Genomic DNA, 16,889 nt, shown 5'->3' with positions numbered 1-16,889 from the left:
CAAGAAATTGGCGTCCAAAAATTAAATAGGAAAAATATTGAGAGAATTGGAAACTAAGGCAGGGAACTTTGCTTGTCAGAATTTAACTCTTACTAAGCTGTTAGAACATGGAAATGGTGAGCAACTCCTATTTACTAATGGATGATTTGTTGCTATGCTTTCATAAGTACATGATATTGGAAGCCTTAAAAGTCAAAAGGCTAGGATGAAATCTTGGCCTTGTCACTTAGAGAATGGTGTAAACTTGGGCAAATTGTCCTATTTCTTTGTATCTTAGTTTATTTGTCTGTAAACTGAGGTGTGATCTTGTATACTCCTCCCCCCAGTTTTTATTTTATTCTATTATTTTATTTGCCAATCCTGGGGCTTGAACTCAGGCCTGGATGCTGTCCAGGCCTCTCTGTGCTCAAGGATAGCACTCTTACCACTTGAACCACAGCATCAGTTCTGTCTTTTTCTGAGTAGTTTATTGGAGGTAAGAGTTGCGTGGACTTTCCTGCCTGGGTTGGCTTTGAACCACGATCTTCAGATCTCAGCTTCCTGAGTAGCTAGGATTACAGGTGTGAGCCACCAGTGCCCAGCTCCAGATTTTATTTTTGGGAATAAATAACATGATGTTCATGAGATATCTGTGTGTGAACATGTGTGATGGTGGTGGCAGGGAGTATCTGTCTTGATTTTTTTTTTTTTTTTTTTGCTTAAGGCTAACACTCCACTGCTTAAGCCACACCTCCATGTTCAGCTCCTTGCTAGTTCATTGGAGATAAGTCTCCTGGGCTTTCCTGCCTGGGCTGGCTTTGAACTTTGGTCCTCAGATCTCACCCTCTTGAGTAGCTAGGATTACAGGTGTGAGCCATCAGCACCTAACGAGAGGCCTTTTTATATTACACACGTGTGCAAATATATATATATATATATATATATATATATATATATATATTTAACTGATGGTCCCAAGCTTACCATGGAGCCCTGTATTTACAGAGTTAGGAAAGAATTCCAATTCTCTCTCTCTGTCTCTCTCTTAAATCTCTGTGGCTATTTAATTAATAAATCAAAAAGCCAGCACCAGAGTTTCAGCTCCAACTCTTGAAGCCTGGATTTGGAAGATGGTAGGAGACAGACTGGAACCAATGACAAGGAAAGAGAATGAGGACAGATGCACAGCAGGTTCCCACTGGACGCTGTTCTGACTCTCAGAAGCTCAGTGCATCCTTGGAGATGCCCATGTGGTTCCCATATCCATGTGTTAGGGCCCATCTACCCGGCTGATCAACGGAGATGCATTTGGCTGGGAGCAGGTTCAGGCGGGGCACAGGGAGGTGCCTGAGCAAGCTGGAACCTGAGACAATTGTGAGGTCACTGTGGATGACTCCTCCCCCCACCCCATCTCAGCCGCCCTCACCCAGGCTCCTAATGTAATACACCCATGATGATTATTGCTTAAATGAACCAATGGACTGGCAGAAGTGTGACAGAGAGGTGGCGACTCAGATTCAAGTCCTGCTTATTTTCAGGCACCCAATGAAGCCCTTCTCCTGGAACATTCTTTGCACATATTGGGGTCTTTCCTACCCCACCGTCCTTACAACTCTGTCAGAGCAGGACCCTCAGGCCTTTCCTGACTCAAGCATCAGGCTCCCCCTTTCATTGCGCTGTTGATGAAACAGAAGGGGTTACAACTGTGTACCTGGGATGCTCTTATACTGAAGACCCAAAGGAGGAAGAAGGACCTCCATTATCCTCAAGCTGACATCCAGGGGGTAAGGTTGATAGAAAACCAATTCAGCGGTGAGACAAAGGACAAGGGGGGAACCAATGCAACAGCGACATACACAAGACAATATGTTGGAAATGATCTGTACAACTTGGGAGGAGGAGAGGTTAGAGGGAAGGGAGAGCAGGAGAAAAATGAGGGAAGGGTAACAACTTTGACAAGAAATGTACTTATTACCTTATTTATGTAACTGTAACCCATCTATACATCACCTTGGCAATAAAAAATAAAAAAAGAGAACCAATACAGATTGTTTCCCAAAGAAGATATGCAAAAGCCAACACACACACACACACACACACACACACACACACACACACACACACACACACACACACACACCATCTTTAGCACAAAAACCCCTTCATACCTACTTGGAGGACTATAGTTTTACTAATAATAATCTTTATAACAAGTTGCTGAGCACTGTAATCCTAGATACTAAGACAGCAGAGATCTGAGGATCATGGTTGGAAACTAGTTGGGGCAGAAAAGTCCCTGAGTCTCTTATTTCCAATTAATCACCAAAAGCTGGAAATAGACATGTGGATCAAGTGGTAGAATGGATCAAGTGGTAGGTACCAATCTTGAGAAAAAACAAAAAAACAAAAAAACAAAACAAAAAAGCCAGCCAGGTGCCAGTGGCTCACATCTGTAACCCTAGCTATTCAGGAGGCTGAGATCTGAGGATTGTGATTCAAAGCCAGCCTGGGCAGGAAAGTCTGTGAGACTCTTATCTCTAATTAACCACCAGAAAATCAGAAGTGGCACTGTGGCTCAAGTGGTAGAGTGCTAGCCTTGAGCTGAAGAGCTCAGGAACAGCACCCAGAGTTCAAGGACTTGAGTTCAAGTCCCAGTACAGGCACTTAATTTAAAAAAGGTGAATATAGGTTGGTGTGACTTAATGAATAAATCTTGTATTTAAGTATTTCTCAGGATGTGTGTGTACAAGTGCATGTGCACATATGTGTGCATGTTTAGGAACACACAACAGCCACCCAGGCCTATCTGCCCTGTGGCATACATGTGTGAGATCACACATGATGGGCAGGGCAGTATACACTTGTTCGATGAGCAAATGGACTTGGTGAGGGCATGGCTACAGACTAGAGAGCATCAACACTCCAGGCTGCTTGCCAGCCACCAGAGTGGGATGGCTTGTCTCCTGGGAATGGTGAAACATTCTCTTCTCACCTATGAGCTTTCCAAAGCAAGGTTTGTTTGTGATGATTTGATGCTCATTCATGTGGTAGTTTATTTTTGTTAATTGCCTGTGAGTCAACAACTTTACAGCACTGTAAAAGGAGCAAGCAGACTCTTCTCTAGTGTGTACACGTTCGTTTATTTGTTTATAGAAGGAACCACCTAGAGAAGTGTCTTTGAAATCAGCCACCTCCAGAAGAGAACCTGATGTGTTCTCCCCATCATGGTGATATGTAACAATCTAGAACTAAAATCTAAGACATAATGAACCCAGTGAGGATGGGCTATGGAGGACTGGGGAAATGGAGGCAGAAGCAGGTATGCAAGTCTTGGGTTTGGTTCAGTGTGAGATGTAAGTATTCATGTGTTTAAGAAATGGCTAGATTAGTGAAACGTGGTTTTGGGGTTTGTTACAAAGGAGATAGTACATCTATGTTTTAAACAGGTTGACTTTGATCAGTCCAATGAAGGGAAAGAAAAAGGAAGAAAAGCCACACAAAAAGTATAGTCAATGGAGAGAAGTAAAATAAGAAGGCAGAAGTAAATCCTAAGATAGATGTTATTGCAATACATACAAACCCACCAACCTGAGGCTCATGTAGAATACAGACCCTAATACCCATCAGTATTGCATCAATAAGAGTTAGGATAGAAAAGAATTCAGTTAGGCTAATTACAGAATGATGCAACAATATTTATTAAGCAAATGTGAATCAAAAGAAAGCTGGAGTTAGAGGCAAGCATTAAGGGCAAAGAGAAATGTCACAATGGAGGAATAATTGTAACAGACAAAAAGGCATATGATAATATTGCCTTGAAATACAGAAAGTGATGACCCACAGAATTCTGGGAAAAAATTAACAATTGTGGACAGAAAAAATATCCAAGTGCCAGTGGCTTGTACCTGTAATCCTAACTTCTCAGGAGGCAGAGTTCTGTTCAAAAGCCAGACTGAGTAAGAAAGTCCATGAGACTCTTATCTCCAATTAACAAAAAATGGTCTGAAGTAGAGCTATGGATCAAGTGGTAGAGTCCTGATGGAAAAAGCTAAGGTAAATGCCCCAGCCCTGAGTTCAAGCCCTAGTACTGACACACACACACACACACACACACACACACACACACACACACACACACACACACACGAAAAAGAAAAGAAAAGGAAAAAAATCTCAAAACAGTTCCCCAAAGTTATAGGCTAAGAAGTTCAAAAGTGAACAAAGACACAAAAGTCTAAGTAATACAATATGCTGTAAAGCTAATAGATATGGATGGAATTTTATATCCAACAAACAGGAAAGGTGTTTTTTTTTGGAGACTGATTGTTTTTCCCAAATCACCCTCTATTAGATCTCCCTCCAAGAGTCTTCTATATTCCAAAGGGTTGTATTTCTTGCATAGTCTGTTCACTAATAAAAATGCAAGCAAATGAAGATGAAAAAATAGCCCAAAGTATCTGGAACCTAATTTAAATAATAATAAAATAAGAGTCTAAGGGAAATTATGAAATACTCAGAGCAAAATAAAAAAATTAGTTACCTATCAAAATTTGTAATACAGCTAAAATAGAGTGGAATGGTATCTTGTATGCTTAGATACACTTGTCTGAAAACAAAGGTTCAAATGGAAAAAGCTACAAAGAAATAGACCTCAAGAAACAAGAAGGATGTGTTTATGGTAGGAACTTGAAGGGGATATTAAAATGATAGACATTAACAACAGCTAGTTCTAGTACTTTGAAAGTACTGATAAGGGAGCATGTTCTTTGTGGCAGGATTGATGAGGACAGAAAAAAAGAAAAAAATACAGAACAAAAAAGGAAAATAGACACTTTGGAGGAAAATACTATAAAAGAATAATATGAGAAATGATCCATCAAGAGAACTTTAGAATTACAGGAAATGTAAACTTTTACAAACAATTTCCCATAAAACTACAGTTCTTGATAAATATAAAATCCAAGAATTGATAAAATTAGAAAAATAGACCAATGAACAATAATAAGATTAAAATGTTAATCAAGGTATTTTCTTCCATCAAAGTCTCAGAGCCAGTCATTTTATAGGTAAGGTCTATTACAGTTTTAAGAAATAGACTACTCTGGGAAATAGAGAAACAGTTAATCAAATTTATCAATTTATCAAAGATTTTGTTTTTATTCCAAGAAAAGCATGAAAGGCTTTTTTGTTTTTTAAACATTGATATAAAATTACAAAATGAAACGTTTAGCTAAACAGATATGAAAGGATAAAAGAATCCTGTAGGTGTTAGCCTAGAAAAGCAAAGATGGTTCAACCTCCAAACCATCACCCCAGGTCTAGTCACCCGAACATCTCAAAATATATTTGAAAAATCATTTTTATAAAGTTTAATGTTGGTTTATGATACAACCTCCTAGTACTCCATCTCTAGAAAGGAACTTATTGAAGGAGTGAAGACTTATGTCTCTGACCTGAAGCAGGCAGTTGTCATTAGATGTCAGACTCATCCCTGTAAGAAGAGGACCACTTCCTGTTGGTACTATTGCTGCTTTAGGTGATTACACATAACATAGTTATGCTTTTTAAAAGACAAGTCAGGGCTAGGTGTAGTGTACATTTGTAATCCTAGCCACTTGAGAGGACCATAGTTTGATGTTAGTCCAAGCAAAAAAGAGCTAGCTAGACCCATCTTGACCAATAAGCCAGGGAGGGGTACATACCTGTCATCCTAGCTTTGATGGAGAGTGAAGGTAGAATTGTGCTCTGAGAATAGCCTCAGGCCAAGATATGAGATCCTATCAGATAAATAACTAAGGCAAAAAAGGGCTGGGCTGTAGCTCAAGTGGTAAATGTACTTGAGTTCCAGTCCCAGTACTGTCCAAATAGATAAGTTACAAAGACAACACAGGCAAAGTTAACAGACAGATGACAGATTAGGAAGCATTTTTACAATGTCCCAGACCAATGAAAGACCAACAACTACTATACCAGGAATTCTGCCAATAAATAAGAAAGAATTCTAGAAAATTATGGACCAAGGATAGAATTGGTAGTACACATTTGGGAAACATGAAAGATAACAAATCTATAAAGAGATGCTCAAACTCATTATTATTCAGAGAGATTCAAATTGTAGTATGATCAGGTTAACTTTCTCTGTTCATTAAAATTGGCAAAAAATTATATCTGATTTATATCCAAGGGTTGACAGAGTATGTGTTCTTTTGGTAGAACCTGGGTAGCAAACAGGAGATCTTAGCAGAATTGATTCCCAATCTCATCCAGGAAATTGGGGCAGAGCTTGCTCAGCATTTCACCTGGAATCTCAGAGAAAAAGAAAGTCTTTGCATGGATCCTCAGGAAGATAGAGGAGGTACAAATGTTTGCTGCTCTCTGTGTCACAGAGAAATGGAGTCCACCTCTGCTGCCATCAGAAGGGAAATGGTTTAATGAAATGTAATGGGTAGGCATCATGAAATACTACCCAGAAGACAGAAGTCACAAAGTTGATGGCTGTCATAGAGCTTTAAACCATAGCATTGGATTTCACGAGCCCTCTACCATGGATGTAAATAGAAAATATAGCTCTGCAAACAAAACAAGGATAGATTTCATAGATATACCTGAAAATGTGAAGATGCATATTAAATGCATTAGTACTATTGCTTGTGTGGAGAGAGAAGAGGGAGTAGGAGAGTAGAAGAAAAGAAGGCAATATATAAATAAAATAAAGTAAGTCAAACTTGCCTGGCCTAATGCTACTAGATACAAGCCCAGGCATAAGATAAACTTAACTATTTGCCTTTGAAATCTAGAAAGGAAAGCAAAATGACTCTGTGCTGCTTATACATTTCTGTCCATACAGATTACTTTTGTTTTCCTGTTTGCTGCCAAGCCCCACCAATTTAAAAGGAAAGGTTTTTTCACTTTGAAGTCACTGTGGAAACAAAGAACTGAAATTCTGGTCGCTGTAATTCAGAGGAAGTGAGTAGAAGCAGGCATCCGGAATGTAGAGCTCATCACCTGCTTCTAACACTTGAGTTTACTTGGCCTCCTGTTGTAGCCTAGAGAAAAATTCCAGGGAGACCTTCTGTTTCCAGAATCAAGGCTGCTGAGCAGGCTCCCTCCCCCTCCCCCTGCCCTCCACTTTGCCTGCAGATTTCCAACTGATGGATGCTTTCCTTCTCATGGAGTCGAATCAATTATAGTAACAACTTTATAGGCCTGATATCTGACCCCTGAGCAATCCCATGAGGCCAACCTAGGTTGTCCTAAGCAACCAGGTTGTCGCAGGCAACCCCAGTCCTCAGACAATGTCCAGGGTTCCCAGCTAATAACTACTGAAGATTTATTTTTTTTCATTAAGTGTCTGTTTGATTCCTTGAGTTTTATTTGTAACATGGTACACAGTTGATTACGTCAATGCCAGTGACTTTCTCTTCTCAGGTGGCTTTTATCCTCTGCCGAAGTAAAACAGGGATACTTCTGGGACCTGTGATAGGCCTGTTTATTTAACTCCTGCCTGAAGCTTAAGTCACAGCATCCTGGCAAATTGATCCTGTTTTCAGAAAACTCTTGGTCACCCCCACCCCTCACCACCACTACCACGTGGCCCCTCATGAGGGAGTTTCTGTTTTATAGCCATCCCACACTCTCCTCGCTGCAGGTCTCAGCTTCAGTTGTTATTTAGCTCTGTGAAGGCGCAGAGCATCTGGAAAATATCCTTTGTTCAATAAATGTTCATGAAGCCAAAGCTTATGAACAGCTCCCCAAGCAGTCTTTATTTCTCTCCCTAATCAATTTCTATTATATCAAGATGTCTAACCATAATACTACCGTGCGAGGTTGTAAACTAGGTAGTTAGCAGATCTCCTAATAAGTTGTTTTGTGACTGTGGGTACACATGGAGTTTGCCATTCAGCATAGCTCATCTGAAGAGCCCTGGGTTCCAACCATGGGCTTATTGTGGGCTCCTCGGCCATCATCCAAGAAAGAACAGAGGTGGTAGATGCTATTCTGTGACAAGTTATCCGTCTCTGAAGTATTGAAATTGGTCATTAAGGTGGAATGTCCATCAAAATTGGTTATTTATCTAAGAAGAGGTTCAGGAGCCAGAAGGAAGATGCTCAGGGCCTTAGGACTGCACCTGGGCTGTGTGGGACTTGAGGAGACTCAGGGGAAGTTTGGTAATTTCCAGTTCCTATTATCGCAAGCCCATGTTTGCATCTAATTATACTGATAAAATAGATAGTTGGATAACCTGAACCAATGAATTCACTTCCCTGAGACTGAGATTTTTTTTTTTTTGGGTCGATCATGGGGCTTGAACTCTGGGCCTGGGTGCTGTCCCTGTGCTCTTCAGCTCAAGGTGAGTACTCTACCGCTTGAGTCACAGCGCCACTTCCAGTTTTCTAGTGGTTTATTGGATATGAGACTCTTGCAGTTTCCTGCCCAGGCTGGCTTTGAACTGTGATCCTCATATCTCAGCCTCCTGAGTAGCTAGGATTACAGGCGTGAGCCACTGGCACCCAGCTTCTGAGGTTTTTTTTCACCCACAATGGGAGGATTCTCATTTACTTCTTGGGTTCTTACTAAGGTGTGTTGTGCGTGCCAGGTGCTGGAATAGAATGATCAACAAGAGAGGCAGGGTCGCGTCTCCTGTGAAACTCAGACTGTGCTTGAAATTTACTTTCAAGTAACTACAGCAACAAAAGAGAACAGTAACCATGCAAACAGAATAACTCTTCCCTTAAATGGCAGTTGTAAGACTTGGCTGATAACTCACCAGCAGCAGGTGAGAAAGGCTTTCCTGGAGTGTGTTTAGTATGTGCTCAATGCACATACTGCAACCACTTGAGTTGAAAGGAGGACCGTGGTTCAAGGCTTGTCACTTGATTGCCTTGGGGCCCACAGCCAGTGATCTTAAAGCAAGGCAGACTAGCCAGTGGCAATTGTTTCCCAGTGAAACATCAGGAGAGGAGGCCACACACCCATGGCTTCCTGAGAAAGAGCATTGGGAACTGAGGTGGAGAGGAGCACACAGTCCATAGAGATCACTGTCATCCTGACGTGTCCCCTTTTCCACCTGCTATCCCCAACCTCCCCGCACAGACAAAGCACTGGGATATTGTCGAGTGAGGATCAGAGCAGTGCCTGGTTGTCATCTACGCTTGGTCAGGATTCAGTGAACACAGGCAGGCAGGCAGCCGGGTGGACAGGAAGGAGTTCTGGGCAGAATCCTCAAGCCAGAAATCTTCCTCTTCCTTCTATGTTTTGACTCTACCTTGCTTTGCTAACAGTCAAGGGCAGTCGACTTTCTCTGATGCAGCCTGTGCTTCTTGGGGTAACGTAGGAACTCTCTTGGGGCCCTTTTGGCTGAGATGCATTACAGTTTTATTCAAGGTGGCTCTTGTCTTCCATAGTTAAAACTTATGCCCCAGGAAGAGAATGGGGTGTTTTGAAGGTGGGGGGTTGAACTAGGCCGGGCTGGTCACTGTGGCTTTGCATGCGGCTGTCTAGATCTTGGCTTTGTCTTGGCATCGTATAGAAGCTTGGCTCAGTGTCTTCTCTTTCAGAAACCACATAATGTGTAGTCATTGAAAGATGGAGTCTGTTTCTGGTGCTCGGCTCTGTGGTCTTCTTGGAAGGGACTGTGAAATCGGATGAAAGGCGCGTAGAAGGAAGGTTTCAAGTCTGGGAGTCAGCAGAAAGAGAGTTTGAGTTTGTGAACTGCTCATGGGGTGAAAGCCAAGCCATTGGAAATAAATCAGAACGACTGAACACATTTTTATATTCTCCTTACTTAAATATTTGTTACATCCATCGAAGCACAGAGGCGTATTGACTTTTTCCTGGGGACGTTGATTCTTGGGCTGTTGGCTTTTGTTTCCTTAAAGCTAGTAATCGCTTGAACTCCCTGGCATGGTGCTTGGCCATGAACTTGCTGGGTAGCGATGTGGGAGAGACTAATGCCTTCTCCGGCTGCCGATCTGGCCTGAGCTGGCCAGGTCTCTGAGCCTCCAGGGCCTGGCTAGCCAACACAAACACCCTGATTCCCCTGAACTCGTTAAAAGGGGATTGGTTAGGTTCGAGAGAATTCCAATTATTGCTCCTGGAAAACCTAGCCAGGTATAACAGTTCAGATATGTCAGGATACACTGAAAAGCCATGGTTCCTTTTTAGGGAGAGACAAAAACATAGCCCTGACTTTTCTGGAGAGCTTTGATATGATATAGATTTAAAAAGATTGAGCACAAAAGATTTTCCTGTTGGGTATGCTGACCGGTACCTGGGGCACAAAGAAGGTAAATTCATTAACAGGATTGTATTTCAATCCTTCGTTGAACATGACTTAACAGCTCCATTGCCTGCAGCCATGAGGACTTCTAGAAGCAGCTGTGTCAGCCATCCAAGTCAAGTCAGGGCACTGGTGACTTCACAACATGTAATGGAATGTTTGCTCCTTGTAAGTTTACCCTCCAGGTTTTTTTCCTTAAAAAAAAAAAAACCCAGTGTTTGCTGACATACAGCCTTCATTAAGCTGCCAGAGACTTAGATAATAGCAGGAAGTTCTGCCCAGATAAACCCAATACGGGGAGAATGAGACACAGTCAATTAAATCATTAATGAATATTTGAAATGCCATCATAATGGGGAGCCCATGCAATCCCCATATTAAAATAAAGAAGAAAGCATCTTATCTTATTCCACAGTTCTTGTTAAGGCCAAAAGATTCTCCCTTGAACTCACTCTGTTTATAGATGGTGGGGAACAAGGATTATTTGAACTGGTTTTGTTTTGAGTTTGCATGTCCTTCCTTCCTTCCTTCCTTCCTTCCTTCCTTCCTTCCTTCCTTCCTTCCTTCCTTCCTTCCTTCCTTCCTTCCTTTCTTCCTTCCTTTCTCTTTCCCACTGCAGAGTGTATCCTTGAAGTTCCTGCATCTCTGAGCCTGGTTTTTCCTTTCTGTAACAGTGACAGAGTTTATCACCACTCACTTCTGGATAGTGTTAGTGCCACAGTCACTTCCTGTCTGCAAAACAGTTCCATTACCAGAGTCCGGGGGTTTGAGGCCACGTTGGGGACTGTTGCTTGAAATGGCTATGAGAATTTAAACAAACAAAAAAAAAACCCAACAACTTCGCTCAAGATGTTCATGCTGTTTTTGGAGAAATATTATTCTAAGTTAAACACTTGTCCATCGAATACATAGGAAGACTAGAGCAGCCCTGCCAATAGTGCAGAGAGGTAGTGATCGCTGGCTTGTACCTAAGGACGTAGGGTGGAGCCATCTCTGCCTTTGCCTTCTGGAAGCAAGGGTAGGCCTAAGAACTGGGGATGGGAGGGTGGAATTCCACTGATAGGCCTTCAGGAAGAGTAGTGGTCCTCACACTTTTCCACTAATGCTGCTTGGGAGGCTGAGATCTAAGGATCACACTGAAGTCACTGAGACTCTTATCTTCCATAAACTACCCCCCCAAAAAGCTTGAAATGGAGCTGTGGCTCAAGTGCTAGCCTTCAGCAAAAGAAGCTCAGGGACAGCGCCCAGGCTCTGAGTTCAAGCCCTAGGACAAGCACAAAAAAAAAAAAAAAAAAAAAGGAAAGAAAGAAAATGTAAGAATTCTTGACTTAAGGAAGAAAAGAAATTGTATAAGGAGGTTGCTACCACATTCACATAACATTTATTATGGTCTATTATTGTTTTTTATTATTGTTGTTAATCTCTTACCCAATTTTTAATTCTGTATGGGATGAATATAGAGTAAAAACACATAGTCTAAATAGGGTTCTGCACTGTCTGTGGTTTAAGGGGTCCAGCTGTGGGTCTTAGATGATTTCCCCCATAGACAAGGAGGAGGACAGACAGAGTCATGAGAGCAATCATACAAATAAACCCTAACATTGGTCAATCTACTGTAATGTGAGAGAAGTGTTTGCTAAGAGTACAAGTCTCTGGGAGAGTTAAGTAGGAGACCTTGGGAGAGGAAAGGTCCAAAGTCTCCCTTGAGGCATGCTGGGGCAAAGCCTGGACTTGGTGTGACCTCATTTTCATTTATGTATGTATGTATGTATGTATGTATGTATGTATGTATGTATGTATGTATGTATGTATGTATGTATTGTAGTACTGAGGGACTCTCTACCACTTGAACCATACTGTCTTTCCTTTCCCTCCCTCCCTGCCTTCCTTCCTTCTTCCTTTCATCCATTTTCAGTCTTTCTTTTGCTTTAGTTATTTTTCAGGTGGGGTCTTGCATTTTTGCTCCATGTGGACCTCACACTCCAGTCCTCCTGTCTATAGCCTCCTGTACTTGGGCTTGAAGGCATGTGCCACTATATCCATCTTATTGGATAAGATGGGGTTTGGGTTTTGATAAGTTTCCCTTCCTCCCCCCTACCCCCCCCCATCTCCTCATTCTAGTCTCAAAATGTAATCCTTCTAATCTCTATCTCCTGAGTAGTTGAGATTATAGGCAAGAGCCATCATGCCCAGTCTCCTCATTTTCTTGATTCTGTGATCTTTCCTTCCAGCCTGTTCTAACTTATTATTCCACTTCAACACATAGTACTTCTCTCACCAACAGTGATCTCTCTCCTGTTACTGTGGACTGACTGATTCTTGAGGATTCTTTCTTAGAATTCAACTCTACTCTTGCCATTTGGGCTTCTAAATGTCTGATATTGGTAGACTTTTTTTTGTTGTTGTTGGTCGTGGGGCCTGAACTCTGGGCCTGGGTGCTGTCCGTCAGCTCTTCAGCTCAAGGCTCTCACTTTACCACTTGAGCCACAGTGCTACTTCCAGCTTTTTCTGCTTATGTGGTGCTGAGGAATTGAACCCAGGGCCTCATGCATGCAAGGCAAGCACTCTACCACTGAGCCACCTTCCCAGCCCATTTATTTTTTTATTTTTATTTTTTTAATTTAATTTTATTTTATTTGTGAACATACTGTACAGAGGGGTTACAATTACATGGGCAGGATAATGCATACATTTCTTACCAAGCATTGCAACCTCCTCCTTTGTTTACCCTTCACCTCCCTTCCCAGCCTCCCCCCTCCCCCCCCCACCCAATCCTTCCCCCCTACCCCCCCCCACCGACATTGTAAACTTCCCAGCCCATTTATAGAAATGAGCCCTTGGATCAAGGATGCTCTTAAACTAGGCCTTCAGGTTATATGAAATAAATCAATGCCCTTCAACATTGATCCCCCCACCTATTCAAAATTGCCTTTCAAATGTATTCAGGACCAGGTGAACCCCGTGAGCATTTTCTCTCACCAGGGTCTTGGAGAAGAAGTAGGGGTATCATATCATGGTGAATGCAACAGAGAATTTAAGTACTTGGTTATCTCTCTAAATGGGAGGGGGGGTTAACAGGGGACAATTTAAAACAGGAGCTCTCTGTGTTCTCCAAACTGTGATGTACATTCTTGAATTATTTCTCTGGAGAAGTTTTAAAGGAATTTGAAGAATGTAAATGCTTCGTTTATGTTACCGACCGCCCCAAATAGGTCAGCAAGTGTCATATTCTTCGGTTGTTGGTTACATGTCGGAACCAAGGGTTAGAAAGTAGAAAGAAAAGGGAGAATCAGGCTTATGGGGGAGCAGTTTTTCCTGTGTAAAAAAAGAAGGAAAGGAGCCATCATTCAGAGACACAGGATTTGTCAGTGTTGGAATTAGCGGGATTGTCCCCTCCCTCCACCTCCCTTGCAGCCCTGCCCTCTCTGCTCTGCCCCTTTTCTAGTCAGGGATGGCCTTCCAGCCTTCCTTCCTCTCTCTGCAGGGAACCACACGGTATGATCCCCCCTCAGGCCCCTTCCACCTGTTCTAAATGGTCTCACCCACAGTGCCCTGGGCTCCCCAGGTTTCCTCGTAAACGTGCTCCAAAGGATAATTGTGGCTTCTCAGTTACCGGCTTGATGTGGGGTGACAGCACGCTGGTCGGCCCGGCTGCGATCATCCACGCCTGTCTGCCCCGTGCTCACCCAAGTGTGCCACTTCGCCTTTTTCCGGCTGATTTCACCCTCTGTCCCCTGTGGAGCGGACAGCGTCCCTTGGCCTGCTCTGAAATGGCCCTGGTGTTTGAGCACTTTGTCAGGCCCTGGTAGACAGGGAGAGGTAATGAGTTCTGAGAAATCTTTTTTTTTTTTTTTTTTTTTTTTGATGCTAGTATTTGAGATTAAGCTCAGGGCCTCAAGGTCTCACTTTTAAAAATAAATTAATCAAGGCTAGTGCTCTACCACTGGAGCCACATATCCACTTCTGGGATTTTTACTGTTAAGTGGAGATAAGAGGGTCCTGGACTTTTCTGCCCAGGCTGGCTTTGAACCAGGATCCTTATATCTCTGTCTCCTGAGTAGCTAGAATTACAGCTATGAGCCTGGCTGGACTCATTGTTTTTCATGGGGTGACTTGAGTCCTTCCCCTCACGGGAGGAAAAGTACTGCTAGGAGGTATTTTCTGTCTGCTGGCTCCTTCCCTGCTTTTCCTCTAGATCTGCCTCTAGGTCTCTGATGAACTTGTGGAGTCGTTATCTGGTTAAGACAGGAGGGGTAGGGAGCGTGGTGGCTCGGTCTGTGCACTGTGGCATGTTGGCATCTCTGTGGCTTCCAGTACCAAAGCAGCTTATAGGAGAGTTCATGCCAAGGATCAAAGCTACATCTCTCTCAAAGATTCTTCCAGGAGTATTTTTCTAAGCTAGATTTAAAGTCAGACTTTGGAGAGTTCACTGCTTGGTGTCTGGATGGTTTGTCTTCTTTGTTCATCAGGTGGTCTGAACTGCAGAACTAAGCCAGCCTGGCCCTCTCTCTCTGGCAGATATGGGCAGATGCCTTGCCTTTGCAAACACTTCTAGAACATGCTGAGCAGTGCCGCTGCAGACCTGTTGTTACAAGCTGTTGGATTTGAATGAATTATCCCTTCTGAGTCTTAAGTTTTGTCATATTTACACTGCTTTTCACTAGCTAGTTTCTTTTTAAACCTCTTCCCCCTCCTCCCCCCAAAATAAAGAACAAGAAGAAAGCAAGATAAAGAAAAAAAAAAGATGAGTTACTACCCAAGGAAAAAAACCCTAGAAATACAAAGAGTGAAATTCCTTGCTGGAAACACATGGCCTACACTGTGAAGAGAAAATGGAAGCCTAGAACCCCAGACTCTCCTGTGTCTGTCAAGAGTGGCTGGGTGGCTGAGGATCAGGCAGATTATGGATCTCAAAAAGAATTGCAACAGGGCCCAGTGTGGTAGCTCATGTCTGTTATCCCAGTTTCTTGAGAAGTAGGCACTGACTGAGAGGATCATGGTTCAAGGCCATTCCAGGCAAAAACTTAGCAAGATCCCATCTCAACCAGTAAGCCAGGTGAAGTGATACGTGCCTGTCACTTCAGCATCCTGAGCGTGTAATGTTCTCTCTCAACATGGTTTTGTGGGACCATGGATCGTGGATGTTAAGGGCCTTCTGTACTATGCAATTTGGAGCAAATAGGTTTAATTGATTTATTTTGTGTGTGTGCCAATACTGTAGTTTGAACTCAAAATTTCATGCTTTTACTTGACTTTTTTGTTCAAGGTTGACGCTCTGCCACTTGAGCCATGTCTCTAGTTCTGGCTTATACTGGCTAAGTAGAAATAGGAGACTGGGGTTTGTCTGCTCAGGCTGGCTTGGAATCATGATCCTCAGATCTCACCCCCAGAGTAGCTAGGATTACAGAAATGAGCCCTAGGCACCCAGAAACCTAACTAAATCATTATGTTTGTTTGTTTTTTTAAACTGCATTGTTTTCTTTTTTGGTACTGGGATCAACTCCAGGACACTGCCCCTGCTAGGCAGCACTTTGTCATTGAGCTACAACCCAGCCCACAATTAAAGCTTTAATTCAAACAGTCTCTTCAATCTAAGAGATTCTTTTTTTTTTGGGGGGGGGGTCTGGTCCTGGTGCCTGAACTCTGGGCCTGGGCGCTGTCTCTCAGCTCTTCAGCTCAAGGCTAGCGCTCTACCACTTGAGCCACAGCGCCACTTCCAGCTTTTTTCTTTTTGTTTATGTGATGCTGAGGAATCAAACCCAGGGCCTCATGCATGCAAGGCAAGCGCTCTACCACTAAGCCACCTTTCCAGCCCCTCTAAGAGATTCTTATCTCCCATTATCAGCACAAAGCTGGAAATTGAGGTGTGGCTCAAGTGGTAGAGCAGCAGCTTTGAGCCAAAAAGCTAAGTAAGTGCTCAAGCCCTGAGTTCAAGCTCATGTGTATATACATAGACACAGACACAGACACACACAGACACACACAGACAGACACACACACACACATACATCATAGCTGGTCTTGACCCATGGCTATAAATTAGTTGAAAATAAACGTCCTGCTACCTTCCCACCTGCTCTGGTCTGGATGAGGCCTTGGTCTTGCAGTGAGATTTTGTCATCTGATATTTCTAATATTTTCTAAGAGCTTTGTCCTTAGTCTGGGAAGGATATAGAGAAAAAAATATTTTTATTCCAATGCATTTAAGAAACAGAGGTATTTTGACAAATGTATATACCTGTATACCCTACACTCCAGAAAGACATTGCCATGTATTAATGTTCCCATGTGAAAACCTCCACTAGCCACAGACACCTGGAGTGTATTCTTTTGTTTGGCTACAATTCAACATGATATTTCTCTCCATATTTAATATGATTATCTTGGGAATACAGCCATGTAATTTTGTGTGTCTGGAGTTTAAACCTTTTTGTTTACTGTGTAATAGTGTAGTATATAGCAGAGTACTTTAGAATCCAAGTGTATCAACTTATTATAACTTATTGATTCATTTTAGGATTAATTGACATTGGGTGATTGGACATTTCCATATCCTAAAACCCAAGGGACTGTTGGCTCAGGGAACAAATGGCTGTTTAGGGAAACAGGCCAAGCATGCCCTTTTTGAAAT

The 16,889-nt window shown here is 42.5% G+C and overlaps 1 long non-coding RNA gene across 1 annotated transcript in view; it reads left to right on the top strand.

Annotated features, from left to right (window-relative positions):
• Positions 1–1,468: 1,468 nt before the first annotated feature.
• Positions 1,469–16,889, top strand: part of LOC138803834 (uncharacterized) — a 53,227-nt gene continuing 37,806 nt past the window's right edge. Inside the window, exon 1 of the long non-coding RNA XR_011365073.1 lies at positions 1,469–1,763. This is a non-coding gene — a long non-coding RNA (uncharacterized lncRNA). The remainder of the gene's footprint in view (positions 1,764–16,889) is intronic.

This window comes from Dipodomys merriami, unplaced genomic scaffold, assembly GCF_024711535.1.
Source record: "Dipodomys merriami isolate MVZ:Mamm:240054 unplaced genomic scaffold, mDipMer1.0.p SCAF_35, whole genome shotgun sequence".
Classification (NCBI taxonomy): Eukaryota; Metazoa; Chordata; class Mammalia; order Rodentia; family Heteromyidae; genus Dipodomys; species Dipodomys merriami.
Note: the sequence above shows the minus strand (reverse complement) of the source record. Positions and strands in the feature narration are given on the sequence as shown.